This window comes from Scyliorhinus canicula, chromosome 13 (assembly GCF_902713615.1).
Source record: "Scyliorhinus canicula chromosome 13, sScyCan1.1, whole genome shotgun sequence".
In the NCBI taxonomy this organism is placed as follows: Eukaryota; Metazoa; Chordata; class Chondrichthyes; order Carcharhiniformes; family Scyliorhinidae; genus Scyliorhinus; species Scyliorhinus canicula.
Genome location: NC_052158.1, coordinates 26853581 through 26874486, shown reverse-complemented (window position 1 = coordinate 26874486; position 20906 = coordinate 26853581). Strand labels below are relative to the sequence as shown.

Genomic DNA, 20906 nt, shown 5'->3' with positions numbered 1-20906 from the left:
CACTCCAAATCAGCACAGTCATGTCTCCATGTTTGTGCGGGTAAGAGACCGTTTCAGCCTCTGTTCCATGTGAAAGAGCGGCAATGGGTTCGGGCTGGGGTGGGGGATGGTCGCGGACGGTGCTCCCGCCCCGATTGATTGACTGACTGCCGGAGCGAACCAATCCGCTGCCAGAAGCACCCCCTCTCAATCAGGGGCGGGGCCGGAATCGTGATTGACATGGGAGGTGAGCCAACCAGCGCTGGTCCTGCCTGGGCGGTTGTCCAATGGGACGGAAGGCCCGCCCCCTCCCCCGCCCGGCCTCGCCGCCACCGCCTCTTTTTGCAGCCGCCATTTTGTGTCGCAGCGAGAGCAGCCAGTTTGATTTTGCTGTTTCGCCCGGACTCCCCTCCCTCCAAAACCTGGCCAAATACCTTTTGGGAGCTTTTTAAATCTCGATCGGTTGTTACACCACACCCCCGTCCCTCTGCCTCTCTCTATCTTTGCGCTGTGGGTATTTCGAAGAAGAAAATGGTCAAGATTTTCGTGGGTAACCTGCCGCGGCCGACGACCGCCGAGGAGATCCGGGCGCTATTCGAGAAGTACGGCGAAGTGAGCGAGTGCGACCTGATCAAGGTGAGGGGGAGGAGGGAGGGAGAGCGAGAAAGGGAATCTGGGGGGGGGGGGGGGAGGGAGAGAAAGGGGGGCTGGTTGGGGGGGGGGGGGAGAGAGAAAGGGGGGCTGGTTGGGGGGGGGAAGAGAAACGGGGGGAGGAGAGAAAGGGGGGCTGGTTGGGGGGAGGAGAGAAAGGGGGGCTGGTTGGCGGGGAGAGAGAAAGGGGCTGGTTGGGGGGAGAGAGAAAGTGGAGCTGGTTGGGGGGGAGAGAGAAAGGGGCTGGTTGGGGGGGGGGAGAGAGAAAGGGGGGGCTGGTTGGGGGGGGGAGAGAAAGGGGGGCTGGTTGGGGGGGGGGGAGAGAGAAAGGGAGGCTGGTTGGGGAAACAAAGGGTTGGGGGGGCAAAGGCGGGTTGGTTGGGGGAGAGAGAAAGGGGCTGGTTGGGGGGGAGAAAGGCGGGCTGGTTGGGGGGGAGAGAAAGGGGGGCTGGTTGGGGGGGAGAAAGGCGGGCTGGTTGGGGGAGAGAGAAAGGGGGGCTGGTTGGGGGGGAGAAAGGGGGCACTGGTTGGTGGGAGAGAGAAAGGGGGGCTGGTTGGGGAGGGAGAGGGGGGCTGGTTGGGGAGGGAGAGGGGGGCTGGTTGGGGAGGGAGAGGGGGGCTGGTTGGGGAGAAAGGGGGGCTGCTTGGGTGGGAGGGGAGGGGGTTGCTTGGGGGGAGAGAAAGGGGGGCTGGTTTGGGGGGGAGAGAAAGGGGGGCTGGTTTGGGGGGGAGAGAAAGGGGGGCTGGTTTGGGGGGGAGAGAAAGGGGGGCTGGTTGGGGGGAGAGAGAAAGGGGGGCTGGTTGGGGGGGGAGAGAAAGGGGGGCTGGTTGGGGGGGGAGAAAGAGGGGCTGGTTGGGGAAGAGAAAGGGGGGCTGGTTTGAGGGGGGAGAAAGGGGGGGCTGGTTTGAGGGGGGAGAAAGGGGGGGCTGCTTGGGCGGGAGGGAGGGGGTTGCTTGGGGGGAGAGAAAGGGGGGCTGGTTGGGGGGGAGAGAAAGGGGGGCTGGTTGGGGGGGGAGAGAAAGGGGGGCTGGTTGGGGGAGGGAGAGAGAAAGGGAGGCTGGTTGGGGAAACAAAGGGTTGGGGGGGCAAAGGCGGGTTGGTTGGGGGAGAGAGAAAGGGGCTGGTTGGGGGGGAGAAGGCGGGCTGTTTGGGGGGGAGAGAAAGGGGGGCTGGTTGGGGGGGAGAAAGGGGGCACTGGTTGGTGGGAGAGAGAAAGGGGGGCTGGTTGGGGAGGGAGAGGGGGGCTGGTTGGGGAGGGAGAGGGGGGCTGGTTGGGGAAGAAAGGGGGGCTGCTTGGGTGGGAGGGGAGGGGGTTGCTTGGGGGGAGAGAAAGGGGGGCTGGTTTGGGGGGGAGAGAAAGGGGGGCTGGTTGGGGGGGAGAGAAAGGGGGGCTGGTTGGGGGGGAGAGAAAGGGGGGCTGGTTGGGGGGGAGAGAAAGGGGGCTGGTTGGGGGGGAGAGAAAGGGGGGCTGGTTGGGGGGGAGAGAAAGAGGGGCTGGTTGGGGAAGAGAAAGGGGGGCTGGTTTGAGGGGGGAGAAAGGGGGGGGCTGCTTGGGCGGGAGGGGAGGGGGTTGCTTGGGGGGAGAGAAAGGGGGGCTGGTTGGGGGGGAGAGAAAGGGGGGCTGGTTGGGGGGGGAGAGAAAGGGGGGCTGGTTTGGGGGGAGAAAGGGGGGGGCTGCTTGGGCAGGAGGGGAGGGGGCTGGTTGGGGGGAGAGAATGGGGGGCTGGTTTTGGGGAGAGAAAGGGGGCTGGTTTTGGGGAGAGAAAGGGGGGCTGGTTGGGGGGAGAGAAAGGGGGGCTGGTTGGGGGGAGAGAAAGGGGGGCTGGTTGGGGTGGGGGGAGAGAAAGGGGGCTGGTTGGGTGGGGGGGAGAGAAAGGGGGGGCTGGTTGGGGGGAGAAAGGGGGGCTGGTTGGGGGGAGAGAAAGGGGGGCTGGTTGGGGTGGGGGGAGAGAAAGGGGCTGGTTGGGGTGGGGGGGAGAGAAAGGGGGGCTGGTTGGGGGGAGAAAGGGGGGCTGCTTGGGGGGGAGAGAAAGGGGGGCTGGTTGGGGGGAGAAAGGGGGGCTGGTTGGGGGGAGAAAGGGGGCTGCTTGGGGGGGAGAGAAAGGGGGGCTGGTTGGGGTGGGGGGAGAGAAAGGGGGGCTGGTTGGAGTGGGGGGAGAGAAAGGGGGGCTGGTTGGGGTGGGGGGGGAGAGGGGGGCTGGTTGTGGGGGAGAAAGGGGGGGCTGGTTGTGGGGGAGAAAGGGGGGGCTGCTTGGGGGGGAGAAAGGGGGGCTGCTTGGGGGGGAGAAAGGGGGGCTGCTTGGGGGGGAGAAAGGGGGGCTGCTTGGGGGGGAGAAAGGGGGGCTGCTTGGGAGGGGAGGGGGTTGCTTGGGGGGGAGAGAAAGGGGGGCTGGTTGGGGGGGGAAGAGAAAGGGTGGCTGGTTGGGGGAGAGAGAAAGGGGGGCTGGTTGGGGGGAGGAGAGAAAGGGGCTGGTTGGCGGGGAGAGAGAAAGTGGGGCTGGTTGGGGGGGAGAGAGAAAGTGGAGCTGGTTGGGGGGAGAGAGAAGGGGGGCTGGTTGGGGGGGGGGAGAGAGAAAGGGGCTGGTTGGGGAGAGAGTAAGGGGGGCTGGTTGGGGGGGAGAGAAAGGGGGGCTGGTTCGGGGGGGGAGAGAAAGGGGGCTGGTTCGGGGGGGGAGAGAAAGGGGGGCTGGTTGGGGGGGAGAGAAAGGGGGGCTGGTTGGGGGGGAGAGAAAGGGGCGTAGGTTGCGGGAGAGGGAACATCTAGCTGGAGAGCGAGGGGGATCTGGCTGGGGGGAGAGAATTCCAAGACCAATGGCTGTCCTAAATGGGAGACCCTTTCTTTTGATTATCATAGAATTTACAGTGCAGAAGGTGGGACTCCATGTCCTATTCGTGGAAACATCCATCTAGCCTGTGAAGGCCCCATAATATAACCTGACTTGTGAATACATTGCCATTCACTGTGGCTGAATCAAAATCCTGAACTCCTTTCCCAATAGGGGGGGGGGGGGGGGGGCAATTATTGCCACATGAATGGCAGCGGATCACCATGCTTTCTCGAGGGCAGCTCGGGGTGGGCAATGAGCACAGACCTTGCTGGTGATGCCAAAATCTTGTGAATATCTAAATAATTAACACAACAGACACTGATCCTGAGATAGTCCAGCCATGGTGACCGGATCTCCAGCACTGATCCCCTGTGGCTCAGAAGGGAAGGCAGGAGAGCAATAGTTTGAGGGACAGATAGACGGTTCTGTATGTTGACTCCCGGGTGTCAGGGTCCGTGACGTCTTGGACCGTGTTTTCAGAATCCTTAAGGGGGAAGGAGAACAGTCACAAGTCGTGGTACGCATCGGTACCAACGACATAGGTAAGAGAAGGATTTAAAACAGGAATTTAGGGAGCTAGGGTGGAAGCTGAGGGCCAGGATAACCATGTTGTCACCTGGTTTGTTGCCGGTGCCACGTGCTAGTGGGTTGAACAGGGAGCGAGTTCAGATAAACACGTGGCTGCAGGGAAGGTTTAGGAGGGAAGGTTTCAGTTACGTGGATAATTGGAGCACATTCTGGGAAGGTGGGACCTGTACAGACAGGGCGGTTTGCATCTGAACTAGAGGGGCACCAATATCCTGGGAGGGAAATTTGCTACGGCTCTTGGGGTGGGGGGGGGGGGTTAAACTAATTTGTCAGGGGGTGGGAAAACTAGCTGTAGTCCAGAAGCCAGTGTTGAGAGTAGTGAGGTACTGAGGAGGGTATCAAGGTCGCAGGCATGTACTGGTAGACAGGAAGGTGGGGTGAAGTGTGTCTACTTCAATGGAGAGTGGCGAAAGTTGTTCCTCTGTTCAAGAAAGGAAATAGGAATGACCCTGGTAATTATAGGCCGGTTAGTCTTTCTTCGGTGGTCGGTAAGTTAATGCAAAAGGTCCTGAAGGATAGGATTTATGACCATTTGGAAAGATGCAGCTTAATCCGGGATAGTCAACATGGATTCGTGAAGGGTAAGTCTTGCCTCACAAATTTGATGGAGGTAACTGTGTAGATGAACGTAGAGCAGTTGATGTCGTATTCATGGATTTTAGTAAGGCGTTTGATAAGGTTCCCCACGGTCGGCTCATGAAGAAAGTAAGGAGGTGTGGGATAGAGGGAAATTTGGCCAATTGGATAAGTAACTGGCTATCACATAGGGTGGCCGTGGATGGAAAACGTTCAGACTGGAAACCAGTTATCAGCGGTGTAGCACAGGGATTAGTTCTGGGTCCTCTATTTGTGATTTTTATCAATGACTTGGAGGAGGGGGCTGAAGGTTGGGTCAGTATATTTGTTGTTGACACCAAGATTGGTGGAGTAGTGGATGAGGTGGAGGGCTGTTGTAGGCTGCAAAGAGACATTGGTAGGATGCAGAGCTGGGCCGAAAGATGGCAGATGTAGTTTAACCTCCTCCCCGTGTGTGCATGGGTTTCCTCCGGGTGCTCCGGTTTCCTTCCACAGTCCAAAGATGTGCAGGTTAGGTGGATTGGCCATAATAGGTGGATTGGCCATAATAAATTGCCCTTAGTGTTGGGTGGGGTTATGGGGATAGGGTGGAGGTGTTAATCTTGGGTAGGGTGCTCTTTCCAGGAGCCGGTGCAGACTCGATGGGCCGAATGGCCGCCTTCTGCACTGTAAATTCTATGTAAATTTAAAAAACCCTGATAAGTGCAAGGTGATTCATTTTGGTAGGAAAAATTTGAATGTGGATTACAGGGTCAACGGCAGGGTTCTGAGGAATGTTGAAGAACAGAGAGAGATCTTGGGGTTCATGTTCATAGATCTCTGAAGGTTGCCACTCAAGTGGATAGAGCCGTGAAGAAGTGTTAGCCTTAATTAACAGGGGGCTTGATTTTAAGAGCCGTGGGGTTATGCTGCAACATGACCCTGGTGAGACCACATGAAATGAAAAATGAAATGAAAATCGCTTATTGTCACGAGTAGGCTTCAATGAAGTTACTGTGAAAAGCCACATTCCAGCGCCTGTCCGGGGAGGCTGGTACGGGAATCGAACCGTGCTGCTTGGTCTGCTTTAAAAGCCAGAGGTTTAGCCAAGTGAGCTAAACCAGCCCCTGCCATTTGGAGTATTGTGTGCAGATCTGGTCACCTCATTATAGGAAGGATGTGGAAGCATTGGAAAGGGTGCAAAGGAGATTTACGAGGATACTGCCTGGTTTGCAGGATAGGTCTTGTGAGGAAAGGTTGAGGGAGCTGGGGCTTTTCTCTTTGGAGCGTAGGAGGGTGAGAGGCGACTTAATAGAGGTTTATAAGATGAGGAGGATAGATAGAGTGGACGTTCAGAGACTATTTCCTGGGATGGATATAGCTGTTACAAGGGGGCATAACAATAAGGTTCAGGGTGGGAGATATAGGAGGGTTGTCCGAGGTAGGTTCTTTATTCAGAGAGTGGTTAGGATGTGGAATGGACTGCCTGCTGTGATAGTGGAGTCGGACACTTTAGGAACTTTCAAGCGGTTATTGGATAGGCACATGGAGCACACCAGGATGACAGGAAGTGGGATGGCTTGATCTTGGTTTCGGACAAAGCTCGGCACAACATCAAGGGCCAACGGGCATGTTCTGTGCTGTCCTGTTCTATGTTCTCACAAGCTTGGAAGGCTTGTTTTGATGTTTTGTTTAAGTAGTATTTTAATTTCATGACTTGCCTGTTGATATATGTTAATGTTTCTTTTTATTGAATCAGAACTATGGATTTGTGCATATGGACAACAAGGAATCAGCAAAGGAGGCGATCGAGAACCTGCATCACTACAAACTGCACGGGGTTGCTATCAACGTGGAGGCTAGCAAGAGCATGACAAAGTCCTCCACCAAACTCCACGTGGGTAAAGTCAGCTCCAACTGCACCAGCCAGGAGCTGCAGGCCAAGTTTGAGGAGTATGGGCCCGTCCTTGAGTGCGACATCATCAAAGATTATGCGTTTGTCCACATGGAGAGGGGGGAGGACGCCATGACGGCCATCAAGGGGCTCGATGGCACAGAGTTTAAAGGTGAAATTAATGGAGGGCAGTTGCGCCAAGCCATTGGGATTAACAACCACTGAGTTTGCTCAGTCTCTTAACTGATTGCGAGGGCCGGTACCGTAGCGTTTCGTGTTGTCGATGGCACGGGGCCTCGTCTTCCTTTGTTGGGGGCTTTTCATAGAATCATAGATCAGTACAGACAGAACAGGCCCTTTCGCCCTCGATGTTGTACCGAGAGGATTCACCTGAGGAAGGAGCAGTGCTCCGAAAGTCAGTGATTCTAAACAAACCTGCCGGTCTTCATAATATTATACACCTTAATCTGCTCCTGCCCTCCGCCCTCTCTGTTTCTTTTTTTTAAAATTGAGATTAGCCAATTATTTTTTCCAATTAAGGGGCAATTTAGCGTGGCCAATCCACCTACTCTGCACATTTTAGGGTTGTGGGGGAAAAACCCATGCAGACACGGGGAGAATGTGCAAACGCTACACGGACAGTGACCCAGAGCCGGGATCGAACCTGGGACCTCAGCGCCGTGAGGCGGTTGTGCTAACCACTAGGCCACCATGCTGCCCACGCCCTCTCTGTTTCAAAGAAAACAACCACAGCCCATCCGGGGGGGGGGGGGGGGGGGGGGATTAGAAGGTACGTTGGTTCCAGGTGTCTCAGATTGAAAAAATGGTCCCATTTTTGTATTCAAAGAGTCTCAGAGTAGCACAAAATTATTTTTGATGCTGTAATTAATAAGGTCTTGATTCTCTTTTTCTTTTAAATTTAGAGTATCCAATTCAATTTTCCAATTAAGGGGCAATTTAGCGTGGCCAATTCACCTACCCTACACATCTTTTTGGGTTGTGGGGGCGAAACCCACGCAGACACGGGGGGAATGTGCAAACTCCACACGGACAGTGACCCGGGGCTGGGATCGAACCTGGGACCTTGGCGTTGTGAGGCTGCAGGGCTACCCCACTGTGCCACCGTGCTGCCCTATTCTTGATTATTCTGACACCTTCTCACTTGTTTTGTGAAGATCCCCATTTCTGGTATCTGATTGACCTTTTTTTATTTTAATAATCTCTTGCTATGCCCCACATTGAAGTAATATTCTGGGTTTATCCTTTTTGATAAATTGTACTTCAGTCACTCACCATAATCTATTTAGACTGTCTTCTTATCCTCTTCTTCACCAGGCCGTTGAATTCACATTGTGGACAACGGGAGGGGAGACAGCGGCATAGTGGTAATATCACTAGATTACTGACCCATAGGTCCAGGCTAATACTCTGGGGAGAAGGGTTCTAATCCCATCACAGCAACTGGTGCAATTTAAATTCAGTGAATAACTGGAATTGAAAATCTGTTTCAGTAATGGTGACCATTGAAATATCGTTTGAATGTTGTAAAAACCTGTCAAAGTCCCTTTGAGGGAAGGAAATTGTCTCCTTCATCTGGTCTGGTCACATTTGGTCGATTCTGAACTGCCCTCTTGAAATGGCTGAGCTAGCCACTCAGGCCAACTCCATCTGCAATTAGGGATGGCCAGAGCACGCCCCATCCCATGAATGAACAATAGAAATCTTCCCGCAACCTTGACACAAAACAGAAGTCAGCCAAATATGCCTGATTGAGCTTGTATTCACCCTTGAAGCCAGTAGATTGGAATCTTTTCAAGAATGATAAACAAGGCAGCAGCATACTGTAAATGGTTGCCACATGCAAGTGCATGTTAATGCAGGTTTCTTTACGTAAACACTAATCCCTCCATTCTGTACATCATCTTCTGCCAAAACAATACAGTAGTCTCCCTTTATAACGCGGGTGTTGGGGTCCAAGACAGCCACCCGCGTTGCAACTGAGCCGCGGATATCCACGATGGGGGTTTTAAATTTATTTAAAAATCTATGCTAGCGCTTCCCATTGAGAGTCTACGGAGAGGTCAGACCCCCCGTAGACTCACAATGGGAAGCGCTAGCATCGATTTTTAAATAAACTTAAAACCCCCATCGTGGATCTAATTAAAACAGTGTCAATTTCAGCGGCCGGCTCACTTGATCCGGAGAGGGAAGCTGCTCTCACTGAAATAATCAGCCGGCCGCTGAAATTGACACTGCCCGCTGCTCTCTCCCTCCAATCCAACTTTTAAGTTTTTAATGTTTCTGATTGGAGGGAGAGAGCAGCGGGCAGTGTCAATTTCAGCGGCCGGCTGATTGTTTCCGTGAGAGAGCAGCTTCCCTCTCCGGATCAAAGTGAGCCGGCCGCTGAAATTGACACAACTGACAGTTGGGGTCCATAAGCCCCCCGCGGTATATCGCGGAGCGCGGGTATAACGGGGGGACTACTGTATATTCATGGAAGGTTGAAATAGATTTTCTTTTTCCAAAACTATACTTTTATCCCAAACATTTTAAATGTATATTACATAACAATTTAAATTTTATCTTGAGTGAAGGGCAATACAGACCAGTCTCTTTCAGTACAGTATATGAGACTGCTCACTGCAGTTGCCGTTACAGGTTCGATGTACAATGTGCATTTTCATGTCTAATATTCTCTGGTGCATGCTGAGATGATGGGCAGTTAAATGCCAATGTGTGAGATTTAATCTCGTTCTCCTCCCAGTAAGAAATATGTTTGATTGCCATGGTGATCATGTAGGCCACACCAGGTAAGGACGGCAGATTTTCTTCCCTAAAGGAAATAGTGAACCAACAATCAATGATAGTTTGACGGTCACCAAGTCACTTCTAGATTTTTTTTTTTCTTAATTTAAATCTAGCCAGTCCCCACAGCATATGCCTTGTGTTATGGGACGTGTATCATGGAGTTCATCTGACCCACAACTTTTAATAGATTGTGGTATGGGGAAGCACACAACCCACTACAGGTGTGGTACAGCAGAAATGGAAAATCATTTTTTTAAACAAAACAATGTGTATTTTATGAACTCAAGTTAACCTTTTTAAAACGTACAGTGAACATCTTAGCAACCATTAATTTAAATACAATCCCCAAAGAATACAACACTAAGTAATCCTTAATAACCTCCCAAACAACATCCAGAAGACAAAAGAAACACCTTTTAACAGAAGCACATCAGGTTTACATTCACTACTGAGAACATTTATAATTCTGAGACACCAAATGATCAAGAGATAGTCTTTTCATGGCAGAGAGAAACATCAGTACACCTGCTGTGTCTGGCTTCAGCTCCAACACTGAAATACAAAACCAAAAAAATGGACACACCCAAGCTTTTCTCAAAGTGAAGCTAAAAAACAGAGCCAGACTTCAGTTCCACCCACACTCTGACATCACTGCAGTAACATGAGCAGCCAAACATTTCTTAAAGTGACACTCATGACACTTGCCTCAGCATTACTGGTCTAATGATGTTACCACTACGTGACAGGCTCCTCCTTTAGGGAGGGAGATTGGTATACGCGGTAGCGTGCCTCACCAAATTCTGAAGTGCTGTCTCATGTCGGATTATTTCCCTTACTTTAATTTTCTGCCTGACCAAGCCTCGCAATCGAACTTCAGCTGGCACATGGTTTCACAGGCATCTACCAATCCCCAGCACCTCGTATGCAGGCTTGAATACCGAGTGTTGGCAAGCTAATTGGCTGTGGTAAGCATCACCGTTTGTGTCAGGGGACAAATAAACAGGTTTGCTGGACGGAAATGTTTTCCTGACCCATCTAACCCTTGTTCTTGGTTCATATTGAAAGAGTCTCAGCCCTCCTTTCCTTACAGGCTCAAGCAGCCTCTACAGGCTCAAGCAGCCTGGTACATCATATCTGTGTCACCTCTGTGACTAGAACTACCGATAAAGCCCCAATCTGGTCCCTTTCCTTAACACTTATATTTACTTCGGTTATTTACCAGGTCCGAAAAGTAACATTGAATATACTTCCCCATGTTTCAGGCAGTGTGCTCATGATCACCACACCTCCCTTGGTAAAGAAAAAAAATTCTCAATTTTTGCCCGTTTCTTTTACCTTAAATCTGTGTCCGATCATTAACTGAGAACATTCTCTTGAATTTTTAAATTTCCTTTATAAAGGCAAACGGATTCACGTTGAGCTGTCCAAAAGCCGGGCGGATACAACCCGGGATGGGCGAGAAGAACACCTGCTTCCGGTGTGGTAAAGATGGTCATTGGTCCAAAGAGTGCCCAACTGACCGCCAGGACATGGGCATCGGATTTGCTCACGACTACCTTGACACTTATGCCATGCATCACAGGTATGGGGAGCAGCCCTTTTACGACAGCCGGTATGTCGACTACTACGAGAAGTACAGGGCTGGGGCCTATGGAGCGGTGGGCACTCCATATCCTGACCGCTGGGGCACCCAATGGCTGGCTATGGCACTTCCATGAGGGAGCGCATGCCCAAAGCGCTGGAGGCGTACAGCCAGAGCTCTATAAGCCAACCCCCGACCTATTATGCCCGTGACCGGAGCCCCCTCCGGCGGCCGACAGCGTCGACAATCACCGACTATGCCACCGCCGCTACTGAGTACGCGGCAGCTGCCGCTGCTGCAGCCGCCACCAATTCAGACTACGGCGCAGCGACCTCCACCGCTGAGTATTCTGCCAGTGACTACGCTGCTGCTGCCGCCAGGTACGCCGCCCAAGACTACGCCAGCGCCAACTATGCTACCAGCAACTATGCCACTGCCGCGTCTGCTGCCGACTACAGTGGTAACTACAGCACTGGTGACTATGCTGCTGCCTACGCGTACGACTACGGACATACCATGAGTAACAGCGCCTACTCCACCACAGGTGCAGCGAGCGAGGCCTATGGCGAACACGCGCAGTACTCTGCTTATTAGCCAAAAGGTGAGTGAGTCAGTGTCACCTGCGTCCTTTCAATATTGTTTATGGAACGGCTGCACTTTCTGCAGAATACACTGGGATTGTAATTGGGTGGCTTATAGATTCCATGAATTGGCTCTGCCTTTTCTTTTCCATAAGATTCCAGCTCCGAGAGGTGGTAGTGGTGCAGTGTCTCTGAGCGGTTCCCTGGATCACCATTCCTGTTTGTGCGCGGTGTTTTTTTTTATTTTCCTTGTTTCTAAACTGCTTCTGTTTTTTACGCTGTTGAGAATCGTAGCTCGCGCGGTGTTGGTGCCTGCTTTCTCATCCTCAGGTCCTCTCCATGCACAAATGGGTCTTTTCCTTCTGCTGCCTACCTGACTAGGAGGGAGAGGAGAGGGCGAGCAGGTGGAGGGGTGGAAGCTTCCCCCCACACACATCTACACTGTTGGATCGTGCTCTTCCTTTGACAGCGTGCCTGTACGCACGGCAACTCCCATCGGCCTGGCTCAGATTTCTTCCCTGGGGTAAATTTGCGTCCTGCTCGGTAGGTTGATGCCTTCCGTCTTAAGAAAAAGAAAAGACCGGCTTTTCTCGCTGTGTTTGCGGTCCGTCGGCTACGCGGCCTGTGTCTGCGTCGTGGGGGAGGGCGAGTTTTCGGTCTCGTTGAGCAGCACGCAGCCGCTCTCGAGCTGGTTTGTGTATTCTCTCCAGCTCGTGCCGGGATGGGAGAAATGTCTGCGTGTTCCCTGAGGCAGAGGCTGAAAATGCCGGAAGTGCACGTCAGCTCGATTGGCATCTTTTTTGAAAAGAGGAAGGTGGGTTTCTGTTGACCTGGTTTTCTGCCACATGTTCCAGATTCACCTCAAACGAATACGTCTTTTACTTATTTTGGAAGCTAACTCGGCCTGCTGTGTACTTCCTGCATTCTTGTTGGTGTTCATCGCAGCTCCAATGCGTGGAGGTGGCTGTAGTATGTGATTCCATGCATGTCTTGACGAAGCTCGAGTTTGGGGGGGTGTTTTTTTACTCTTTATTTGCCCCCCCCCCCCATCTCCAATCAGCTATCTGCCCTACATGTACGGTGCTTTACCCAGGTGCATCACTTGCACTTTGTTCTGCACGTCCAGAGTCATTGTACCACAGCATCAAACCCCATTCCCCTTACAGAGAACCATTCGAGACGTAAGAAATAGGAGCCTGTCCCCACCATTCATTGAGGTCACTGCAGGTCTGCAACATGACATCTCTGCTTTATCCCCATGTGCCTCAGTTCCCAAGGGCTGGTCTTGAATATACTCGATGCCTGTCCACAGATCTCTGGTTTGGAGAAACTAACGATTCGCAACGCTGTTAACAAATTTTCTCCTCACCTCCGTCCCTTTATCCTGAGACTGCCCATGTTCCAGACTCCGGTGTTGGGGGGAGGGGGGAACATCCTCAGAGTCTCCAAATTCTGTATAACCTGACTAGGTTTAATGAGAAGAAAGAGGAATATGGTTGTTATGACTTAATATCTCCCTGCTTCTCAACCCACCATGTCTGTGCTGGCCCTTTGTAAGAATTGTCCCGATTTGTCCCATTATCCGACCCCTTCAGGTATTGATTCAATTCGATTGAAAGTTACAATTGACTTGGTTCTGTCACTCTTTAAATGCATTGCCTGAACCCACCCTCATGTTTCCTCCTCCATCCCCTGAAAATTGCATAAAATTGAAACATTGAGCCGTTTATCTTCATTGGTTCCAACAGCCACAGCTTTGCTGATAAAGGGAAATTGAGTGATTGCAGGTAAGGTGTGAAAAGCAGCTGAACAGCGACTGGCAGTGTGCATGAATGTGATGTGGAACCAGCTGGGCTTCCCCTTTTTTTATTTGGAGTCTCGGCAGTAACTCCGAGCTGGGCAATCCGCTGCAGTCGTTGGTCTGCCTAGCGTCTGGTTTCCTTCTCAACCACTGAAAATCAGGCTGTACTCTTCCCGTGCCGTGGTGCGGCAGGAGTCAGCCGGCTGTGATGGGAACTCACCCTTGGTTCTGAATCTATCTAAAAAGGTGTCTTATGTGCTGGCTGCTTAAGCACGAGCGGTCATTTAGACCGATCGCTGTGCTGACTTTTCAAAACTTTGCCACCTGTCATAACCATGCCTTATTCTGGGTTTCAGTTAGGTTTGTTTTGTCTCTTGTGTGTTCCAGGGTGGGTTAGCTGTGTGTCTGTTTCTGTGTGTGTTACCTTGAAATGAACTCGGAGATTGCATCACTTTGTACATGTAGTTGGCGCTCTTATAATTGTTTTGTTGTTGCCCCTATTGGTTTTTCTTCTCTGAAGGTACTGAGTCCTGTATAATTACACTTAGTACAGGCACCTTTTCAGTACCTGTCCCATTTTACATAGTGTCAGCCTGGACAAGGATTTTTTTTTTTTGGTCTGCTCTTTGTTCGTTGACCCTGGAGGTGGTTGGCAGTTCCAAACCTGCACACTTTCCACTGGGGTTTGGGTGGTGCTGGCGTCACTAAATAGTGTTGTAGCATTGGGAAAGGTGTTCTCCTCCAGTCCTGCAACCTGTCTCTCCAAGAAGAGCTGAAGCTAACTTTCTGCGACTATGGTTTGAAGTTGCAAACCCTGGCCGTTCTGCAGGACTGCATAATCCACCAGGCTGCGCATTTTCACATTGAACTTAGAGACTTTTGGGGCATTTTGGCAACCGGCTGTTATTTACACACTGCCAGTGATGCCACAAGTAGCCCACTCCCTGTGCCAGATGTTTTCTTTTTCAGACCATTTAATTTCTTTGTCACCTGTGAAGGAGAGCTGTTTGGCATTTTATCAAACATTTTATACCCCTCTTTAAATGGTCAAGTTTACCATTCGACGCCCATCCACCTCTGTATGTTGTGTGCTCTGCCCTATTATTCACGAGGGAGAGGGGAAAAGGATAGCCCCCCCCCCCCCCCCCCCCCCCCCCACACCAGGCCAATCTTTGGTTTGATTGAGTGATTTGATTTAATGTCACTTGTACCGGGATACAGTGAAAAGTACTGTTCTGCATAAAGGCCGTTCCATACTTGAAAAAACATTGGGCATGCGATAAATAGTGCTTCCAAGAGTCCTAGTCCTTTCTCCCCGCTCAGTGAAGCGGCAAGAGGGAAAAGGTATTGATGGAAGCAGAGGCGAGGAGCAAGCGACCTGCATGAGTGTTACCAAGGCCAGTCGTATCCCGTGCAGCGGTACTGACAGCGAGTTACAAGTGTCGAGACATTCGATGTCTGACAGCCATGCTAAAAGTTCTGTATGTTTTTTCTTTAAAAAGCCACTTTGAATCTCGCGGAGATTGTAGGTTTGTTGAATGAACTGAAATGCTGTGTCGTCTCCCCTCCTCTTTAACAGTTTTGTGCCTGTTGGAAACCCAGCTCCTGTTCCCACCATCGGAGCCAGTGGAAAGTAGCAACTCTCAGACTAGCTTCAGGTTGCATTTTGTGGTAACTGGCGCACCAACTGTTTATCTTTTCCGTTTTTTTTTTGTTTCTGTTGGAAGTGTTTCACTTTTGTTTTACCCTCCCCACCCAACCTGCCTCCTCCCATTGAATCCCCCTTCCAACCTCACCCAATTCTCACTGGGATGTGGTTCCAATAGGCGCCCTTCCCGAGTGACCCTTTTCCTTTTTTGTTTTCTCCGTTCAGCGGGTGTCGGCAGCGCGGAGCGACGGAGCGCGGGTCAAGTGCGTGATCTCTCGACACGCGTACGTATGCGAGCGCGCGGGCACACGCACCCTTCCCCCACCCAAACCCCGCTGTCCCTACCTCCTCGGGTCTCGGGCCTAATACGGTGGAGAGGCACCGAGCACAGGGAGGATATCCCAGGGCGCGCTGACAACCCGGCCGCCGGTTTAACTTCCTGCTCTTGTCCCTTCCCAGTCGCCATTTTCGCCATCGGCTGAGGCTCGAGAGAGAGAGGGACCGAAGTGCAGAGTGTGCACGGAGCCAGAATGTTAGCCACTCCACCGAAAACAGAAATTAAACTGACTGCTGCGTGGTGACGTGTGTAAGAATCTGATCGCAATCTAAGGAGGACTCCAGTGGGAGGCTACCGCCTTGTCAGCTCCGGGAGACAGGTGTTCCCGATTGTGTGCAGTTCCATAAAATCTTGCATTCGTGTAGTTCCTTTAACGCAGTAAAGCTTATCGTGGCGTTCAGCGGGAGCGAGCGTCAATCAAAACCTAATGATGAGCCACAGAGCATAATTAGTACAGGTGGCCCAAAGCTTGGGCAGAGAGCAAGGAGGATAGCGAAGATGGAATTTTCCAGGTTAGAGACCACGGGCTACTGAAAGTGATGGAAATTAGGAATGCGCAGTAGGCCAGAGTTGGGGAGCACCAAGATCTTGAAGTTCATAGGACTGGATGAGGTTATGGAAATGGGGAAGGGCAAGGCCCTGATGCGATTTGAACCTTCAGAACAAGCGTTTTATAATCGGTGGCATTGCTGGAACGGGAGCAAAGTAGATTATTAGCATGCACAGGCAAAAATGGATTAGTGCAGGTTAGGTTAGCACAGTTTGGGTTCCTGGAGGTGGGATGCCAGCCCGGGCTGAGTTGGTTACCGGTGTTTCGGGGGGGGGGGGGTGGTAATAGAATACCAATGAACCCGATCAGTTAATGTGCTTGCTGTTATTCAGTCGGATTTCTTTGTGGCTTCGCCAGACATGTCTCCAGCTGTGGTCGCTAGCTAAGTGATCAGAATCAGGAACCCTGGCCTGGCCTTTCCCTCCCTCAGCTTCAAATCCCAAGACAGATTACTGTAAACTTGTCTCCCATCCCAAAAGGCCCCCCGCCACCCCACTCCCAGCCAGCCTGTAGATGCTAAGTGATCCTGGGTGACTACCTGCCTCCACTGTACCATGCTGAAGTGGTACACTCCAGAAACTGAGCAACCAGAGGGAGGCAGGCAAGGGGGTAAAATATTTTTTTTTTAAATAAGGTTTTTTTTTCTTCTATCATCTCTCTTTCCCCTTTCTCTCCACACCCACCCATCCATCCCCTCCTTCCAGCCTCCACCCTCCAGGTCTCATACTTTTGTTTTGAAAGAAAGATACTGGGCAGAGTTTTAAAGTGGCAGTGAATGTTGCCAAATGCCGCTCGTATTTGCGAGTTGTGTGCATACTCATCCTGTGGCGAACAGCGTGTCTTTGAACAGTCTGTGATGTGCTTCCTTTCACAGGTTTGGTAATACCCGTTGATGAGAACCGCGGTTCCCCTGGTGTGTACACAAACTCGGGTCGTACGTTGTGCGGATTACACTCACCGTCGGGATATAGCGCGGAGGACACCGGGGGATAATGCTATCTATGTACCTAAATATTGATGGTTCTCTTTTAATTTGATTTTTTTTCTCATTTCCCAAGATGATCTTTGACCGTTTTGCATTTTTTTTGAAGTTCTGTATGTTGCTTCCCCCTTACCCTACCCCCACAAAGAAAGAGAATAAAAAAATTTAGTTCTGTGTTGCTGGTAACTGTTCTGTGATAGTTGAGCTCTCTGTCTGACGTGGAATTACCCTCTAGTTTAAACACGAATGTGGCTGCAATATGGCCACCCTTCCTTGTAGTAGCCTGCAATAAACAATCAGTATTTGACATGATACCGAGTCTGTGTAAAAATGGTTTTTAACATGTGTCTCATTTTGGAGGGAAGTGTGGCAGTTTCCTTGGGCAGAGAAAAGAGATCATGCGTCGCTTGACCTGGAAGCAATCACTGAATCGGCCAACACACCTAGCCTGTTCCAACAATGAGTCCTCCTTCCGGTCTGGTCTGATGGATTCTGACATGGCAGAAAAGTCCTGTGCCACGTGGTACAGGTGAGGGTCGGTCACATGAGTTGTTGGAGGATTGTGCGCACTCTGACATCAATGGGGGCGACATGGCTTCTCAGCTCCCGGGTCCCAGGTTCAACTCCCAGCTTGGGTTACTGTCTGCGGAGTCTGCACGTTCGCCCCGTGTCTGCGTGGGTTTCCTCCGGTTTCCTCCCACATTCCAAAGCTGTGCAGGTTAGGTGGATTGGTCATGCTAAATTGCTTCGAGTGGGGTTGTGGGGATAGGGGGGAGGGGTGGGCTTAAGTAGGGTGCTCTTTCTAAGGACCGGTGCAGACTCGATGATCCATCTTGCCTCTGGGTGCCTTTTCCATTTTGATTGGCCACAAGCCAGGTGCTCCCATGAGTAAGCCAGGTTGTTTGACCACTTTGGGATGCTTTTGAGGACATCTCAAAAGCATTGTCACTGGGCATCTCTTCCCGTGTTCTCAGTTGAGCAGTTTCGGGGGTTTGGAGAGGTAGTGCAGACATGAATGGCCAAATGGTTGCCTCCTGTGCAGTAACAATACTTAGTTCAGATCATGGCTGATCTGTATCTCAAGTCCATTGGCTGTGAAACCAAGACTTGTTGGTTTCACAGATCTTAACATCCTTGCCCCACGGAAATCTATTCACTCAATTTATAAATTGATCTCCAGATTGTAGGACAATTCCAGATTTCCACTATCTCGTTGGGTTCTAACTTTGAGATTATACCCCTTGTGGCCTGACATATGCCTGGAGTAAGCACAGACTGTAATAAACATCTTTTGCTTGGCAAATATCAAGCTAAATCATGTGTGCCCTTTTAAACGGAGACACTGCCCATTGAGGTCAAGAGAGAGTAATGTCACATAATTGGGGCGGTGCAGCACACTGCCAAGGACCCGGAATTCGATCCTGGCCCCAGGTTGCTCAGTGTGGAGTTTGCACCTTCTCCCTGTGTCTGCGTGGGTTCACCCCCACAACCCAAGACATGCACGGTAGGTGGATGGGCACAGCTCGATGGGGTGACTGGCGAAAACTTCAAGCTCCACCCAGAATAAAGAACTAGTAATATTGATTGTTGACAACTCTTAACTACATTTATTGAGAAATATTGTATATTGGTGTGAGCCTCAAACCAATTAATGTTCCCTTCTGCGAAGTATCAGACACCCCCAGATTACTAGTTAGGAAATAAGAAATAGAAGTAGGCCATTTGGTCCTTCGAACCTACACCATCATTCAATAATGGCCATGGATGATTAGTTTGTGTTTCAAGTCCGCATTCTCGTCCTTACCCCCTCTCTTTTCTCTCTCTCTCCTCTTCCCACCCCCACCTCGGCTCCTCTCCAGTAATCTGAATCCTTTGCCTAACAAGAATCTATCTACGTCTTAAATTATTCGGTGACCCTCAAAAGTCAGACACGGGAGAAAGTACAAACTCCACACAGTCACCCAAGGCCAGAATTGAACCTGGGTCCTGGTGCTGTGGTGGTAGTGCTAACCAGTGTGCCACCTGTTGCCCTTTTTTTCTGTGTATTGCTCTTAGAAGATGAGATGTTTTCAACTAGAATTTAGTCTCATTAAACTTTTACACCATATTAATTAAAGGGCAGTAGTACAGTTGAATTCTCCTAAATCACAGTGCACAAACATCAAATTTCCTATTACTGTACATAAATGGTTTCAGTCAACTTCTTTAATGGTTGGTCCAGAAGATCCTCCTCCAGGAGCAGTACTAGGAAAGCCTTCTGGCATCTCACCAGCACCCTGATACAGTTTACCAACTGGATTGCAGATCTTCTCTAGTGAATCACCTTCAACACATCCTTAAATAAGGAGATGAAAACTGCACACAATATTCAAGATGTAGTTTTACCAATGTCCTGTTTATCTGAAGTATAGCATCCTTTTATGTTCAGTTCCTCTCATAATAAAGAACATCATTCCGTTAGCCTTCTTAATTACTTGCTGTGCCTGCATACCATCTTTTTGGGACTCATGCGCTCAAACACCCAGATCACAAGTTCACAAATTTTTATGAAGGGAAAAGATTGCAATTAACCTGGCTAAAACCAAATATTTCAACCCGTACTGCTACAAGCTTTCAATGGTATACATCCCAAATTGCAACACTTCCACCACAGTGTCCAATGGCTTCTGACAGCTTTTTTTGTAACTATACAGTAGTTTCTTGAAATTACTTTGTACTCAGTGCCAGTCACACTCTGAAACAGGACAGATCAGTAACGGCTGGGAAAACTTGCCTTTCCAAGCCCAACATGACTGGCGTGGAAACATCTCAAGCTTCTTCATGCTATGTCACATGGGGATGGGAGGGTGGGTGAGGGAAAGTCTGAAATAATATTTATTGGTGTCACAAGTAGGCTTACATTAACACTTCAATGAAGTTACCGTGAAAATCCTGTAGTGGCCACACTCCAGTGCCTGTTCGGATAGACAGGGAAAATTTGGAATGTCCCAATTCACCTTACAAGCACGGTCTTTTGGGAGGAAACCCACGCAGACACGGGAGGGATTGTGCAGACGGTGACCCCACGCTGTGAATCGGTGCTTCGGGTTCCAGAGTTAGACCAGCAACAGATTCTATGACGTGGCCAAAAACTGCTAGTTGATCCAATGAAGCAACAGTGCCAACCATTGTGCTGCTGTGTCACCCAAATTAATGCCCCTCAGCCGATTCTCTCGAGATTAAAGAGGTTTGGCCTCACAATTTCATGAGGGATCGCAGGGAAACTGGTCCCACGTGATGATATTCTAACTACAGGAAAGCTGAGTTATTTTGACTTGTCTAATAAGCCTGATTGTGCACCACCTCTATATAGAGGGAACTAAAACAGAACATTCATTGGGATCTGGAGTTTTTTTCCGGTGAGCTTCCAACCCTACATCTCCAATTGGTCACCTCTTTCCCACTCTGTAATGTTGCCCAACTCTGCCCCTGCTTCAGCTCATCTGCGGCTGAATACGCCATCCCGTACCAGCCTCCCCGGACAGGCGCCGGAATGTGGCGACTAGGGGCTTTTCACAGTAACTTCATTGAAGCCTACTCGTGACAAACGATTTTCATTTTCATCCGTGTCTTTTGTTACCTCTGGACTCCAATGTACTCCTGATCGGCCTTACACTTCCTATCCTCAAGGGAACTCAAAGTCATCCAAAACTTTCGCCCGTGTCCTTACTCGAACCACATCCTATTCACTCATCAGCCTTGTGCTCACTCATCTACACTGGCTCTCTGTCAAGCCACATAGAATCCCTATAGTCAGGAGGCCATTTTGTCCATCAGGATGCATCGACCTTCCGAAACAGAGCCCTACCCCCATAACCCCACCTGATTGTTGTGACACTAGGGCAATTTAGTATGGCCAATCCTCTAATCTGCACATCTTTGGACTGTGGGAGAAAAACTAAGCATCCAGAGGAAACCCACGCAGACACGGAGAACGTGCAGGCTCCGCAGTCACCCAAGCTGGGAATCGAACCTGCTTCCCTGGCACTGTGAGGCAGGAGTGATAACCATTGTGCCTACGTGCTGCCCAACATCCCGATGTTGAAATTTCCTATCCTTGTTATATATAATACAGTGACAGT

At 50.7% G+C, this 20906-nt stretch overlaps 1 pseudogene; it reads left to right on the top strand.

Moving 5' to 3' along the window:
- Positions 1-310: 310 nt before the first annotated feature.
- LOC119975463 lies at positions 311-17097 on the top strand (annotated as a pseudogene).
- Positions 17098-20906: the final 3809 nt, after the last annotated feature.